A 17356-nucleotide genomic window follows, 5' to 3' on the forward strand; every position below is an offset into this window, starting at 1 on the left:
TTGCTGGCCCCCACATGGCTGAAGATGCAAGGACGCAGTGTGCCCACGAAGTGGTGGCTGTTTACGACGACGTGTTCTCGACACCGGGGAAAGATTGCCGTGTGCTACGATGGCACATAGACGAGACTGTTGCGACATTCTTCGCACCGAGGCATCAATGGAACTTGTTTTCTGGCTATGAAGATGGAACACAGCGCAGTCCTTGCAAACATTTGTTTGGGCTGTCAATTAGGCGCCAAGGCAAGCGTGAGAAGAAACACCTCCGAATGAAGGTGGAGGCTGGAAATATTTTTTGAAAGGACCTTCCTCTGGCGAAACTTGCAAAGCACCTCGTGTTTTGTGACGGCAACAGCTATACAGGCAATGCTATTTATGAGCTGAAAGTGTACGGCTATGTTGAGTTGCTCAAGGAGGACTGCACAAGCCATGTGCCGGTAAACATCGGTATGCCAGGCACGCAACTTGTTGCAGACACAGAGCACTACGTGAAAGCGAAGCCTTGGCAGCCAGGGGAAGCAAATGGCTGATCTAAATGACAAGCTACCCTTGCACTACGGCAGGGCGAGGAAGCCTCTCTTAGGTGCAGCAGGAAGTAATGGCCATCTACTGCACTTGAACCCCGTCACAACAAACGTCAGCAAATGACCATGGATAACTCAAGAGCTCTTAAGTGGCATTCACACGACGGCGAAAACCCATCTTTCAGGTCTGAGGGACTCACTCCCATGACCAGTTTTAGTCTGCGTCCCATAGCAGGGATGGCCTACGAATGGTACGGGAAAAAATATATCGCTGCATCTTTTTGGTTCACCGCAGCGTGCCGATTGCAGTCACGTGGTTTTAGTAGAGCGAACTAGAATAGGGTAGTGGCCCGAGCGGGCGGAGACGGCGTTGCTTTCGGCGTGCCGCGCGCTGTCGACCACCGCTAGGGTGGCTAGGGGCGCTGGTCCACAATCTTGCAGCCGGTAAGCCGCACCCGCGCTGTAGCCACAGCCCTCAGACCGGACAAAACGTGGAAGGCAGTAGGTGCGTGTGTGTTCGGTGGAATTGGTGCGGAGGTTCTGACATGTTTTTCAAAACATTGAGACAGTGCATTTCATCAAGGACCGGCATGTGAGGAAGATGGCAAAAAGAAGGACTGATGCGCACTGTTTTTGCCCAGGCTGTCACACCGACTATCCGGGCGCTCCAAAGGTGTCTTTGTTCGCCGTCCCAAGAGACGAAGAGCTTCGAAAAAAGTGGAAGCGCAATTTGCGCTGGCAGGAGAGAGACAAACCTTTTTTTATTGAGCTTTAAGGTGGGGTGGTTCCTCATTTCAGGTAACCATGTGCCGTTCCGGCTCGACTGGCCCTCTCGACTAGCAGAAGCTGATCTTGAGGGAGGGAGCTGGACAGCAGTATCCCCCACTGCTCAGGGGTAGGGGAAGCAAAAGGGGCCGGCAGGTCTGGATTCTTGATGCACTCCCATATTATGCGCCATAGAGTGCCTGGTGGAGCACAGAATTTACATTGTGCATCAAATTGTGTGGGAAATACAGATTGCATCCTGACTGGATGGGGACACGTATTTGAGCACCGTTTTTTTTTTGTGTGTGCAGGCCGTTCTGCACAGGTTTGTGCTAAACATGGAGAATGCGTTCACTGTATGCGTCAGTCTTCTTGAGCTTCATTGGGATAGCATCCTTGACATTTGGGATAGCATCCTTGACATGGGATAGCATCCTTAACGCCAAGCAGCAGTGTGAACTTGGGTGCAGTGATCATTGTAAGGCTGTTGCAGCAGAGGTGACCGCATTTTACCTCACGACCCGCATTCACTTCTACATCAAAAGCATCAACAGAAGCAATGCAAAAAGACGGCAATCTGCAAAGTCTGCTAAACTAGGTAAATGCTCGTAGTACTGGACCAAACTGCGAAATAAACTGTGCCACCACACTGAAAGGTAATCTGTTTTATCTCGTTCACTGTATGTATATTATTTATATTGCAATCGGGTTTGAAAAAGGTGAAGCTGGGCCATTAGCTATACACAACTTTGCTTAACGTGTAGCACGGCATGCAAGTGTTAACATTAGTTACTATTCTTTTTTTATAGTAATTATAACAAGAAATAACTACAAAATAATGTGCGTTTCGCTATGGTAGCACCTCTGATCTCTGAAAAATAGTAAAGACTCCATACCATATTGGCAAGCAGCAGTTAGTTTCGTTTTCGTGCTATGCCCCGGGTCTAAACTTCCTTTTAGGAGATTGGGGGTGAAGGGGGGTGAGGGGGAGGTCAATGTGCTTATTTGCGCACAGAGTTGACTGCGACACCTCGGCTAAAAAATATGTCGCTCTTAAATGCTGCTATTTGAGCAATGACGTGTTTTTAGAACCGCGATGCTGTGCCCTGTGTAGGGACTAACAGTCCATGCTGAACACCCGCCAGTTCGCGAAAAGTAAGTAATTATCGTTCGTCAGGCACTATTCGGCGTATTGCGAAGAACACAGGTGACAGTTCATTGACATTCAGAAGCGCGCGCAACAGATATAAAGCTCGAGGTGAATCAAAATCGTGGATAGCGAAACTAAGGTGCCTGCAACCAGAACGGCTCACCACATCGAGGCCGCAGTTCTCGTGCTCAACCTGGAGCAGCAGTAAGTAAAGCAAAGTAGCGTTTGGCCGTTTACAATCTTGCTTAGCTTCTGAATGCCTTTGAAAGCAGAAAGATGACAGTGGAAGGCCTGACGCGTAGTCTTGCTGCGCTGGACCAGCTGCGAAAGGGCGCAGTCGCGCCACCTCACAGTGTCGACGCCAACCGGAGTGGCTCGGTGCCGCCGCTCGGGACACTCCCTTTTTCCAGTTCACTCTAGTTTTAGATTGTAGCAGGTGCAAGGCAATCTTTTTTAATGCGTGGTTGACGCTTGTGGATTGACAAGAGCGGGCGCCGCTTGGAATGTTGCTGCCCGTGCTGAGAGAAGAGGGAGGAGCGCACCTTGGCATTTCGGGATGCTGTGGACAATCTAGAGCCACCTCGTTCCCGCCGCTCTGTCACCTCCTAGCCGCTGTGCACGTGTGGATGTGCCGCCAAGTTGGACCATCCTGTGACGTTCTGCCAATGCCACATATACATCGACCTCCACAGGCCCCCTCGTCCATTGTGTCAATCCTACTTTACCGACTGGCAGTTGAATGAGGATAAGAAGATTAGACAGGGGGACTGAATATTTTGATTACTGTTAACGATTTCACAGCACACACTGCCAATGTGTGCCTTCAACACCTGCCACTGAACTGTGCATCGATACTCCAACCACTCAATCAAGCCATAAAGGGAAGTGTCAAGTTTCATTTCGACTAGTGGCTTGTTCAGCATATGCTCATCAACTTGCGCAAGAAGCAGTCGACTCTCATCAATGTCCGACAGGCTGCAGAAATGCTTACCAGCGCACTGTGGAACCTCCCGTCATCGACTATTAAGAACTTCTGGAAGAGAGCAGGATTTGCGAAAGCATATGAGAAGCCACAAATGCCACACAGGCCAAGGAGAGCAATACGGGTGGGCTATGAAGCGAGGCGGGCCATGCTGTGAATTGGTCACGTTTGGCTATTATGTACGGCGTAATGAGGCTACGGCGACATCAGAGGAGCTTACAACAGGGAACATTCTGCAAAGCATCCAGGACGACGAAAGCAGCGAGGATGGTGTGAACGAAGATGTTACAGCCTCTGAGGGTGCAACGGTAGCACTCAAACACCGCGACTAACCCATTACGACTGCAGATGTGTTGGATAGTGTAAGCTCCACTCGTGAGGTCAGTGGCCACGTGCCCCGGCCTGGCGTGCGAAAGGATAGATCCCCGCTGCTCAGTCTAGAGGCACTGCACTGCAAACACTACGCTATGGTCGTCGTCAATTTGCTGTGGCGCATTTGGAAGATGGCTTGTCTGGATGCCGAGAATGCCGCGGGAATAATCCCCTTTATGAAGGCAGACGGCCCCGCCAGGTTCCGAGGATTGTGCACGTAGCTGACAACGAAGGGGTAATTGTCGTCGTCTGACCACACGGCAGTGGCGGCTTTCTCGCGAGATCACTTTGTCATGCGCCACCGTACGAACGGCTGCCTTTCGGAATCTGCCGCTTTTCACATCCAACCTTCGGAATCGTGTACTCACCGCCGCGTGCTTGCTTGCCTGCACGCAGGCTTTTGACTCGAAGGTGGCGATGCATACAGTCAAATCCCACCACAGCAAAGTCCGCTTCAACGAAATTTTCGCTTTAACGAAGGTTTTTTCATTTCTCGCCGACGTCCACAGAACATAATGCATAAAAATACCCTCCAAAATGATCTACCTCACGCGCAATTTTCGCTTCTACAAAGTATTAAGCGAGCCAACCTGAAAAAAAACGACCTAAACTTGAGTATCCAAATGCTGAAACTATACTTTCGCAGTCCTGACACAGGAACAATCCATAAATATTCTAAATGTACAAAATGCGAACGCTGGGAACAGGCAGAACATGGGAAAAAGAAAAAAGACGCCATCGCATGATGCTTATGGCGATGAAGCACCCTGCAACAAAAGAGCATTTCAGCTCCACTGCACCGTCTCACGCCGCTTCTAACAGGAGGCGCTTCCATCCATTGTGGAGCTAGCCCCGTCAATCCAATCCCAGTATGCAACCGAAGAAGCTTTTTATTCGCCATTTTTTTCTCGACCGAGCAGCATGCTGTCGCCAACAAAAAAAAAAAAGAAAAAGGAAATTTCGAATGCTTGAAGATAAGGCGCGAATTATCACGCAGGCCGATGGCGGTAGAAAGAAGATGCGCATCGCTGAGGAGTTCGGAATTCCCGCGAGCTCGCTTTCAACGATATTGAAAAACAAGGATGCCGTAACAGCAGCTCTTGCTTCGGGGAAGCGGCGACGTCCAAGAAACTGACACAGCCGGCTCACGAGGACTTGGACAAGGCTGTTTTCAAGTGGTTTGTTCAGACCCTGGCGAAAGAAATACCACTAAGCGGGGACGTCGTGCATCAGAATGCGCTTGATTATGCCTGTTTGTTGGGCATCAACGACTTTAAGGCCAGCGTGGGTTGGCTTAATCGATTTAAAGCACGCCACGAGATCGTCAGCAAAGTTTTGTGAGGAGAGTCCGCGTCCGCAGACAACAACGGTGCAGCAGCTTGGATGTCGGCCAGTCTTGCGGGCATCCTAAAGGACTATGCCCCAGCAGACATCTACAATGCTGACGAGACTGGCCTTTTCTACGAAATGCTGCCAGCACTAACCTTGGACTTCAAGGGTTCGCGCTGCCAAGGAGGCAAGCAAAGCAAGAAAAGGGTAACCGTCCTGTTATGCACGAACATGGACGGTTCCGACAAACAGCCGCTTTTGGTCATTGCGAAAAGTGCCAAACCAGGCTGCTTTAAGGAAACCAGGCCGTACCAGTGAAGTCCGTTGCCAATAGCCGGGCTTGGATGACCCGAGCTATCTTCGGCGAGTGGTTGGAAACGTTCGACCGGGACATGGGTAGACAAGGCCGGAAGGTTTGTCTCCTCTTAGACAAATCTCCACCCACAACGTCGAGGACATCGAGCTGGACCATGTGCAGTTGAAGTTCTTCCCTTCCAACTGCACTTCAGTCATACAACCCCTCGACCAAGGGGTCATCGAAAGTGTGAAGCAGGCCTACCGTAAACGCGTCATTCGGCTTGTGCTTAATGCTCGAAGAGGCTGTGAAGTGAAGATTGATCTCTTCATAGCGCTGGCTGCATCGTGGTGCGCAACGAGTGGCGTAACAATCACCAATTGCTTCCACCATGCTGGCTTCGCCACACAGGCTTCTGAGACGTCGGGTGCGGATGAGGACGAGGTGTACGAGTCGCCATCTGACGACTACGCAGATGCGTGGGCTGCACTGCGGGAGACAGGAGACGTGCCTGCCGACGTTGACCTCGAGGACTACATTGGTGCCGACTCGTGTGGTGGTGCGCGAGGAACTGACAGATGAGGACATTTTGAAAAGTGTCCGCGCAGAGGATAGTGCTTCGTCGGAGGACGAAGAAGCTGCCGCACAAGTTGAGCCCGCACCCACTACATTGGAAGTAATGGAAGCCTTCAACACCATAAGGCGCATCATCAGCGTTAATGAGGACGATGGCGCAATGGCCTTGCTGATCGAGTGCGAAAGCCGCGTTATGCCCATGCTTGCTGCAAAGCGGAAGCAGGCGAAAATCACCGATTTTTGGCATTAAAGAATTCTTTCACTTTAATAACGATCACAGTTCATGACAACAGTGCAGTGGCATTGCTGGAAAATTGCGAAAAGCATGTTCCTGTAAAGCGGACGCAGGTAAAAGTCAGGTATATGACGTTAGAAACTACTTTTCTGCAAATACGCGTCACGTGGCACATATTTATTTTACCTCTCATCGAGGTGGTTCCGGCCAGGCTACTGTGTTGCTGTGCACGCGGACTCGGGTTCAGTCGCGGCCGTTTCTCTTACTAGGCGGACAACGAAGAGCACGTGAGTACGGAAATTCGGAGCATAGTAAAGGTACGTCCGGAGCCCTATTCAGTGGAGCGTGTCGTAACAAGTTTAGTATTAATGTGGAATCAGCCCCCCCCCCCCCCCCCCCGCACCCCTTCTCGAAAAAAAAAAAAAATTCACAACGAATTTTCGCAGCATCGAAATTTCGCGCGCACCCCGTGAATTTCGTTGTAGCAGGATTTTACTGTAATTGAATATTCGGCAAATGGCTGAGTGACAGCTGTCTACGTGAATTTGGGACGCGTCTACGAAAGCTAGAGGGGCGTTCACTAGAGAGAGTAATACCGAGGTGTTATAAGACCGAACGTAGCCGTTAAGGAGCGTTTTTGTCTGAGTTCGCAGCTAGGCAGCTCCCGACGAGGCAAGAGTCTCGGCCGCTAAAGCTAGGTTGGAATTTGTGAGCCCCCTAAGCGAGAGGCAGACTTGACGATCGCGTCAAAAGTTACAGCTGTGTACCGGGCAACTGCACGGGTCCTGCGGCAGGAACAGAGTCCCAGCCATCGTGGTCGCTTGAGCGGTCTGCATACGCTCCGAGCATAGTATAGTTAGACGGAGTTGAGGCTCTCGAGTGACTTGTGCGCACTTGGAGCTGTAGCATCTAACTGAAGTTTTAAGTTTTTCCTTTTTGTTACTCACGTATCCAGTTACTCTAATGTAAACAGTTGTATATAAACTCTTCATTTCCCTTCATCAAATACAAACGCCTCGAGTTCATCAATTTGGCCACCCTCTCCGAGAACTTCAACACCATTGCCCTGGGACCGTCCTGCCAAATCAACCGGAGCCCGGGCGATTGGGTTCCTGATTGGCACCAGACTTCGGGGAAACGAACTCTTCAATCTTTACTGGCGGAGCCGACAGGATTTGGCAGAACAATGCACCAGGCCACAGCCAAGGGGAACAAGGGGACGCAAGCCCGCCTTCCTCGGCAACAGCCGAGCTATGCGCGGAGTAGAGCGGTCGAGCCAAGGACACGAAGGACACCCGAGGTGCCGGTCCGACTGGCGGTGGTCAGACAACTTTGGTCACCCAGGTAAGGTTGCCTCGGAACATCAATGAGCTAAGAAAGTCGAGGCTACAGCATGTGGAACCCGAATGCGCAAGCGTGACAGTTACCGCAACTGTCGACACGGGAAGCGAACTTACAGTGTTCCGAGAAAGCCTCATTCCACAGGATGCTACGCAGACTTCGGGTACGCTTAGAACGTATTTACACGATTGTAGGTCGACCCTTTTTTTCAAATTTGACAATCCATTGTTGGACTTAGAAGCGAAATCGAACCGTGTACCGCTAGTAATGGCAAGATAAATCAGAAATCAGCGGTGCTACGAGCTGGGGGCAGCTTTGCACCCTTGTTCCCATGGTTACAGCCGAAGCGTGGTGTATTAATTTACCATTGCGTACATTCTGGCGTCGATAAAGGTGATGCCGACTGTAAGGTCCACTTATGAGATCAGCGGCCAGGCACCCGGGCTGCGTGTGTGAGAACCCGCCACTCTGTCTGGGGGCCCAGCACGGTGGACTCTACGCCACAGCCGTCGCCAATTCGTCACATCGCGCATGGGAGACGGATTGTCTGGCCCACCGCATACCACAGGGATAATCCCCCATTAAGAAAGCAGACGGCGCCCCCAGATTCTGGGAACCGTCGACGAGACGCGCGGAGGTGGTGGGATTACCGGCGTCGAAGTGCGCTGCGCGAGACACCATTGTTAACGCGCCCCGGCCGGCACAGTGCACCATCGCCGCCTTTCGCTCTCACCCCGCGGGGTCGCACGCACCTGCTCGTCTGCAAGCATGCCGTTGACCCAAAGATGGCGGCGCCTCATTGAATATTCCATGGCGTGCTTAGTGACAGCTGTCTACGTGAATTTGGGCACTCCCTTACGCGTGTACGAATGCTACAGGGGCGTTCCCGAGAGAGTGTGATCTCGAGGTGTTATAAGGCCGAACTTGGCCGTTAGAAATCGTTCTTGTCTGAGCGCCGAGCTGGGCAGTTCCCGGCAAGACAAGGATTCTCGACCGTTGAAGCTAGGTTGGGATTTGTGAGCCGCCTAGGATAAAGGTTAGGATTGCGTCGGAAGTTTAGGGTGCAGCGCCGGAACGGGCAACTAGACGGATCCTGCGGCGAGACAGGGTCTCGGCCATCGTTTCTCGAGCGGGTTTGTGTACGCTCCGAGAATAGGACAGTTAGACGAAGTTGAGGAGCTCGAGTGATTTGTTGCGCACTCGGAGCTAGCGTCTAGCTGAAGCTCGAAGTTTTTCCTTTTACTACTCATGTACCCAGTTATCCTACTGTAAATAGCTGTATATAAACCTTCGTTTTACTTAATCAACCCCAACGCCTCGAGTTCGTCAATTCGACTGCCGTCTCCAAGAACTTCAACACCATCGCCCTGCCAGCCTCCTGCCAAATCAACCGGAGCCCGGGCGATTGGGTTCCTGATCGACACCGGACTTCGGGGAAACGAACCACTTCGATCTTTACTCCAACTTTGAAAGTTGGCATTCATATGATTGTGGCTACGTCAGCGTCGTGCATTGATTCAAGGGATTCGGTAAAACTCATTTTGTTTATTAGAGACTAGCAAAACGCTTCTTGAATGTGAGTAAGGTATTCACGAGTAAAAGGAAATCGCGAGCGGCCGCTTCTGTCAGCCGCAATGTTGTTTTTTTTTGGTGCGGCGACTGCCGGTTGCTTCGATGGTTGTCATCTCGCAGCGAATGTGCTCTCATATTAGCGAATAAAGTTTTCCGCTAAACCCACAGGATGATTATTCCACGTGCTTATATTCTATTTCTATTCTATTTCTATATTTTCTATTTTAACATCTACTGCGCGCACCACGAGCGCAGTAGAAGTTGATAGAAGAGCCGCCGTGTGGGGGGTATTGGTAGCTGACAAAACAGCTTCTCTTTGTGATACGATTTCGTAGGCAGCCAAGTCACCGCGTGCTTCTGTTGTGCTGAATGGTCCCATCCGTCATGGGTTCCCCGGGCCCCAAGAACTCTCCGCGCTCGTTGGCAGCAGCATTTAAACATGCTGCTATTCTCCATGCCGAGGAAATGAACAACTGCGCAGCAGGGCGCAAGTTTGGAATCAGTGAACGTGTGGTGCGGCAGTGGCGGCTTCACCGCGAGGAAATCTTTTCATGCGACTCCAAGTGCCGTAGCTTTCACAGGCCAAAGAATGGATGCTTTCCGGAGCTGGAGACGAAGCTTGTGGAATACGTGACCGATCTACGCGACCAATCGCTGTTGGTCACCTGTAAGATGATCACTCAACAAGCATGTGTCTACGCATCTCAGGCAGGGATACCAAGGGCTTTGTTCAAAGCCAGCCAGGCTTGGGCATCCAAATTTATGAACAGGGCTGGCTTTTCCCTACAAAAGTTGCTGGCCGCATACGAGGAGAAGGTTTTCGCCTTCCATACGCACATCCTTAAACTGCGCGACACCCAACAGTACTTGCTTGACCAAATCAGCAATGCCGATCAAACTCCCGTGTACTTTGACATGACCAGCAATATGACAGTGGGCATGAAGGGTGCACGCGATGTGCACCTACTCACGACGGGCAATGAAAAGCTCCGTCTTACGGTGATGCTGTCATGCTTGGCGGATGGCACGAAGCTTCGCCCACACATCGTGTTCAAATGAAAGACGATGCCTAAAGAGGTACAGTCTTTGTCAAAATTTTGTGGGCCACGGCGACCGTGGCCGGAGCAGGCGCGCGGCCGAGTAGGGGCGCTGCGCTTGCCGCTGTCGGCTGGTTGCGCGGCTAAAGAGAGCGAGGGGAACTTTTGCTCTTGCTTTTGTAGTGTGTCCGGCGCGACAAGAGCTGCGCGAAGTGCCTGCGCTGAAGCGAAGTGCGCCTGCTCTGAGAAACCTGCCTCACTGCACTTATCGCGCTACGAAAGGAAGCGAGAAAGTTCCCCTCATTCTCTTTAGCCGCGTAACCAGCCAGCAGTGGCAAGCGTAGCGCCCCTGCTCGGCTGCGCGCCTGCTCCGGCCACGGTCGCCGTGGCCCACAAAATTTTGACAAAGACTGTACTTCCCAAAGGCGTTGTGGTACGGGCGAATGCGAAGGGCTTTATACGGATGACATGGTGGTGGAGTGGTACTGTCTGGTGTGGCTTCTGGGGCCGGGGGCATGCCTCAAGGACATCCCCAACCTGCTACTGTTGGACTCATTCCGAGGCCACCTCACCGCCAAGGTGAAAGCGGTGCTCCAGAAGGAGCGTACCGACATGCTCGTAATCCCCGGTGGCTTGACAGGTCAGCTTCAGCCTCTCGACATGGGGGTCAACAAGCCCTTTAAGGACCTCCTGCGCTGCGAATACGAGTGCATTTCGTTCGAAATGACAAACTTACCCCAGGCGGGTGTGTGAGGAGGACCTCCCTGGCTACTGTGTGTGGCTGGGTTCTCGCTGCATGGGCGGCTGTACCACGCGATGTCGTGGTGCGGTCGTTCGCAAAGTGCGGACTCACACTTGATGATGACGTGCTGTGGGGCCGCATCAGCTATGACGCAGCAGCCCCAGTGAGGACGACTCCAGCGAAGATGAGTGATCTTCAGCAATCATGTGAATAAACTGCCTTTGTGTGAAATGCGCTCACTTTTTTTTTCTCTGAGAGATGCAATTTTGGGGGGGTCGACCTACATTCAAGTCGAGTTACAGTCATGTTATTACGCTAGTGCCGGCGTTTGGAGAGTTGGTCAACGCAAGAGTGGTCAGCCTGCCCGTGAGTTTAAAGCAGCCTACATCGGTGGTCGGGAGCCCCAAGATGCAGCCATTTTGTGCAGTCACCGATAGTCTTGCCAAAGGATTACACTGCTTGCTTTCGCGGGAGGATTGGGAGCTGTTGACAGAATGTAACCCTAACCTAGAGAGGTACAACTCCACTACGCCCTGCGCTTCGTCTGGCGGTGACTGTGACGTCAGCGCCTGCGCCAGCACAGAACCGGCTGCTACCGTGTGTGAGATTGCTGGGGAGGCCACTCCCGATAGCGCCGTGGAGGATGATGATGCAGCCAAAGTTGAAGGCCCACGGGCAAAGTTGCAGGCGTCCCAGCTAGCTGATGAGAGCCTAAAGAAAGTGTGGGCCGACGCCAAAACAAGGAATGTGGGCATGTTCGTTTGTGGCGGATCGTTGTTTCATAGAGAGATAACGTAACCGGTGAGAGGGAAAGGCAGCTCGTGCTGCCATCAGACAGACGTGAGGAGGTGCTCTTGCTGGCACACGAGTCGCTATGGGGAGGCCATTTGGGCCCCAGGAAGGCCAAGGCTAGGATAAAGTATAGCCTTTTCTGGCCTGGCCTAGAAGAGGCAGACGTATCGAACCACTGCCAAACTTGCCATGGCTGCCAAATTCAAGCAGACAGACGACAAAGTGACCGGGTCTCGATTAGTCCCCTAACGAGGCCAGACCACCCCTTTCAGGTGGTCAATGTAGACATAATCGGGCCGCTCAACGTAATGTGAGGTTGGGGCCACAAGTATGCTCTATCCCTTGTGGATCTTCGTACACGCTGGCCCGAGGTTGTGTGCTTGCAATCGCTAACGGCGAAGGCCACCTGCAAGGCTCTCCTCACCATGTTTCAAAGAACTGGCATCCCTGAGATATGCTCAGACCAACATACCTGCCAACCTGGGGACTTCACAGTGGTGGGGGGGCATTTTTATTAATGCAGCACATGCGATGTCTAGCATATCAAGCAAACGCAACGCGTTCGCAACAAAGCTAGGCTTGTACACTTCGTGCACACAAACGGCTTGGATTCCAACCTGACTTCGGCTAGCTACCCAGATCGTGATGGCAATCGCAATGCGGCTGTGCTGCATAACGCCGTTCTTTTTTTTTTTTTTTTCGAGATGGTGTTGGGGCCGTTTATCGGGAGATTTATGGCTGTGCCCGTACGATCGGGAGAATAGGTAAGAAATAGGGAGTCTCCCGGGTAAATCAGGAGAATGAATTAATGAATTTGAATTAATTTGAATTTTATTGGCGCAGCAGCCAAATTTGCTATAATGCGCCAACCTCTCAATGAGAGAAAAGCGCAGCGAAGCGCGGGAGCATACGTGACCCGAAAGCGTGCAGCAGGCGCACATGGTGGGAACCAGGGTCCCCCTAGAGGTAGCATTCAGCCGGACGGAGCTGCTGCGGGCCCAGAGGGCAGACGACTTTTGCCGGAAAGCAGTCGCCAGCCTCAGCAAAAACTCAGAACCCCACAGCGCCGGCGGGGCGAGCCCGAGCGCACCCGGTATGGTCGCAGGTGAGCTGGACAGTTTCCTGCTGGATAGCGATGGAGTGCTGTTGAAATATGGGCCAGGAAAAGACGACTCAGACCAGTGCTTTAAGGCCGTAATTCCTCGCGGACTCCGACGGGCCGCGCTGCAGCACTATCATGACGCAGACGGTCACGGTAGCGCACCAAAGACATGGCAAAAGCTTTGTCGGTACGCTACCTGGCCGGGCATGAAAGTCCAGGTGTGCAAGTATGTACGTACATGCCACGTCTGCCAGGAGCGCAAGCCGAGGGGAGGCAAACCGCCGGGCCTGCTGCACCCCATAGTAAGCACAAAGCCGTGGGAAATCCTAGCGTGCGATCTGATGGGCCCGCTGCCGCGCAGCAAACGGGGGTTCAAGTACGTGCTCGTGGTGACATGCCACTTCAGCGGAATCGCAGAAATCTACCCGCTGCGCAAAGCGACGGCGCAGGAAATCCTGCAAAAGCTGTCCGAGGTGTTTTGTCGGTACGGATTCCCGAAACAGCTCATTACCGACAATGCCACGTACTTTACGTCGAAAGTCTTTCGGGACTCGTGCGCCGTCATGGGGGTCAAGCAGCAAACCACATCCTGCTACCACCCCCAGGCCAACGTAACGGAACGCCAAAACCGGGATGTGAAGCCACTCCTCGGTGCCTACGCGCGCACCCACCGCGATTGGGACGAACATCTCAACATCATCTCCTTCGCGCTACGCACAAGCGAGAACCGCTCAACCGGCTTCACACCAGCCTTCCTCACTTTCGGGCGAGAGCTACCGACGCCTACCGACACAGTGTTGGCCAAACGGCTCGACAACAAAGAAGCGCAGACGGCAGTCACCGACTACGCGCGGCGCCTGCGGAACGATTGGCAACTGCCATCACAACCGCAAACCAGAACAGGGAGAAGGCTCGGGCAGTGCAAAAGGTCACCTATGACCACGCCCACCGAAACGTGGAGTACCAAACGGGCGACACAGTGCTGAGACGGAACCACGCACTCAGCGACGCAAACGCAGGCTTCGCGGCCAGTCTCGTGCCCAAATGGGTCGGACCATTCGTCGTGGCCAAGAAATTCCCGCAGCTTAACTATGTGCTTCGAGAGGCCGAAACCAGTCGGATCACTCGGCCCATTCATGTGGGGGAGCTTAAGCCGTACTTCCAAAGGGAAGAAACGGCAAGCAGCACCGAGGAATCGCAGGAGCAGGACCCAGCGAAAGCACCCCCCGCGAACGCAGCGGCCCCTCATGCTACAACACCCGACGGGGACGGCGAAATCGCCCGCGGCAGTTGAGCGGCACTCGGGCGGCTGGGGAATAAGGGAGGAGCCTGCAACGTCATCACCCAATCGCGGGCCAAGTGACCCCCTGGCGGCGAACGCCTCCCAAGCAAGACAAGGAACGGCCAGCCCGCAACCCGCGGGATCAGTCTCGCAGCAGCGGCCGAGCGGTCAGAAGCAGAAATGGAAAACTGCCCACCGACACCACCCCCCAGCAAGATGAGGCCCATGAAGAAGGACCCGGCCCAACTTCAACCAACACCGCCGGGACGCGCGTTACCGGCCGTGGTTTGAGAGGACGGAGAGGGCCGGCGGCGGCGGAGGCGCTCCAACGGCCACATGGGACGACCTGGTGAGGCAGCGCGACCAGGGGCGCCGGCGTACGCGCCACGGCAGAGCTGGGAGAGCCGCGGTGCCCGAGCACCCTCCACGGGCCCCACGCGACAACCAGATCCGCTGCGGGACGGCAATTTCCGCGGCCCAGCGCAGCACACTCGACATCAGCCGGCCCCGGGGGGCAGCGGGGAGCCTTGGAAGAAGCGCAGCGTGGCCACGTGGGTGGCCCAAGAGGGAAGTAGCCCCCCACGTGGCTACTGTAGCTCGGCTCCGTGGAAGGCGCAGCTGCGCACTGAGCCGAGCCTGCCCCTGGAGCTCGTCCCCGGGGTCGACCGGGGCCACACGCCGCGCGACTACCTGGCCCGCTTCCCCAACGGCGTCGTGCCTCCGGACGCGCTGGCCACCTACTGCTCCGACTGCGGGGTGCTGCTGGTGTCGGAGACGAAGCACCGGGCGCTCACGGGGCACGGGCCGGACCTGGAGGACGGAGGCGACCCTACCAGCGTGGCTGCCGTGTGGGCCCGGATGCAGCGGGACCCCGCGTACCGGGCCGCCATTTTGGCCCCGCCGGCGGGCAGCGGCAACACGGTCGGACCGGGTGTGCCCACCGAGGAGGGAGGGGTGCCAGCGGCCCGACCAGGCCGCTCACCGGTGGCGGAGGCCCCGCCGGCCAGGCCTAATCCCGAGGCGCTTAGGCTCTGCGAGGGGTCGCCGTCTTGCGAAGCGGTCCTCCTGCAGCCGGCCCCTGCCCAGCACGAGGAGGCAAACGCCTCCAGCGATGGGGACGCCGACATGCTGGACCTGGGGTGTGGGGAGCCCGACGACACGGACGAGCACGCAGCCCGCCTTCAGAAGCTCTTGGAGGAGCTGGAGGCGGAATGAAAGGTAGGCGAAACCGCTTAGCCTAAGGTGGTTAGAATGCTAGCCATCTTGGATTCGGACACTATCTTGAAACCGGGGTGGTGACAGTCTTAAGGGAGGAGGAGTGTAGAAAGGGTAATAGCGGAAACCCGCACCCACCGGCGCAGGGCACGGAGGGGCGATCGCTCCTCGCCCGGAGGCAACGTCGTCACCTCACGTCATGCACCACGCGAGTCCAGACGGCCCAATGGGGCGCGGGGGAGAACGCAGTGACGTCACGAGCCGTACGGCCGGGCGGGAGAACACGTATCGCTCCGTCTAGGGCTCTGGGCCGTGACTCGCGGTAGCTTCCGCGACATCTTTGGTGCCGAAACCCGGGAACGAACCAGGGACCTTTACAACGATCCCTAGAAAAAGCACATGGACATCAAGTGCTGTTTACCGACAGAAGGCACAATTAGAGCAGAAAATTACGTGCGACATATGCAGACACATCATGATTCCCACGTCTTAAAAGCTGGTGTGCCTGCTTGCTTCTGTGGAACAGCAAAGCTGCAACACACATACAAATAGGCGCTCATCACGAGTGACACAGGATGCCACTGTCAGCCACAGGTCGCACCAACAATCACACTTCCCGCAGCAGCGAAGAATCCCTCCTCCCTTTTCACGCGAACTTCATACGCGGGTGAACCCGTCACGAGCCGAACGGCTCCGGCCGCCGCCACATCGGAGCAAGAAGAAGGGGTACCGGGCTTCGCACAATAAACCCCGCCATTGCTTGTTGGACGGTTGCCTTTGTGTTGCCTGCCTCTCACACCGGCCCGTATACACGGAAGCCGCGTGCGGAGGACCGTCCGAGTCAAACCCACGCAACAACGTAGACTGGGCGGACTTGATTATCTTCCTTTCTTAGTCTACCGTGTTGTGTGAACGGGTGTGTGTGTGTGTCTAGCGGGCCTATTGTTAGAGTAGTTGGGGGAAGCTCCCCAGCCCGCCTATTGTCTGCCTTACTCCTCCCCTCGTGTTACGGTCGCCTGTTTCTTAAGCCGAGCTTCGTTTTCTTTGTCTGTGTCAGTCTGTATTTCCTGTGTGTGTGGATGAGGTAAATCTGCCTTGTTTTGAGACTGTTATCCCGTGCCCCGTCTCGTGCCTCACGCCAGTGGCAAATCAGGCGTGGACCTATCGCCGGTTAGCAGGTCCGAACCACATCCTCTATTCGTAACTTTGTGACAAACTGGCGTCCACAGCAGGACCACTAACTACGATTGGCCCAGGGCGTGAGTCATAGGTTAGCACGAAATAAGTGTTCTTTCCGCATCAGACAGAATGGCAGATCTGGAACGTATAGTTGCTCTTGGTAGAGATGGGCTTCAAAGACCGCCCTTCAGGAATTTTTGAGAGAAGATAAAGCTGCAGAGCGCGAAAGGCGCCGAGAGGAAGATGAGCGTGAGAAGGAGCACGAGGCGCGTGAGAGGGAGCGCGAGGCACGTGAAAAGGAGCGCGCGGCGCGCAATAAAGAGTGCTCAGCACAGAGGGTGCTAGAAATGGATAAAGAAATAGAACTCCTGCGCACGAGCAGCGAGGCTAGTAGTAGCGGCAGTGCAGGGGGCGATTTGAATGATACCGCGGCAGCATCACGACTGCCCGCGGTTAGTCTGCACAAGTTGATGGCGGCTTTTAATGAGAAGGGCGACGATCTGGACGCCTATTTGACTCATTTCGAACGTGTCGCGGAGGCACAGAAGTGACCCCGAAGTCAGTGGGCCACGACGCTCAGTACTTGCCTCACGGGAGGCTCTCAGCGTTTTCGGACGAATGCCCGCGTCCGATTCCGCTGATTATGACAAGGTCAAGCGGGCACTTCTCTGCTTCCGCCTCACGGAAGAAGGCTTTCGAAAGAAGTTCAGGGGGGAAGCCCCGAGAGACAACGAGACTCCATCGCAGTTCTTCACGCGACTGGAGAATTATTGGGAAAGGTGGCAGCAACTTTCCGGGACGGGAAAGGATTACCAGGGGGTGAAAAGTCTGCTCTTGACCGAGCAGTTTTTGGAGAACTGCGGGCCGTC

The sequence above is a fragment of the Haemaphysalis longicornis genome, unplaced genomic scaffold, assembly GCF_048455015.1.
Source record: "Haemaphysalis longicornis isolate Haplotype H1 unplaced genomic scaffold, Haemaphysalis longicornis Haplotype H1 scaffold_8, whole genome shotgun sequence".
Classification (NCBI taxonomy): Eukaryota; Metazoa; Arthropoda; class Arachnida; order Ixodida; family Ixodidae; genus Haemaphysalis; species Haemaphysalis longicornis.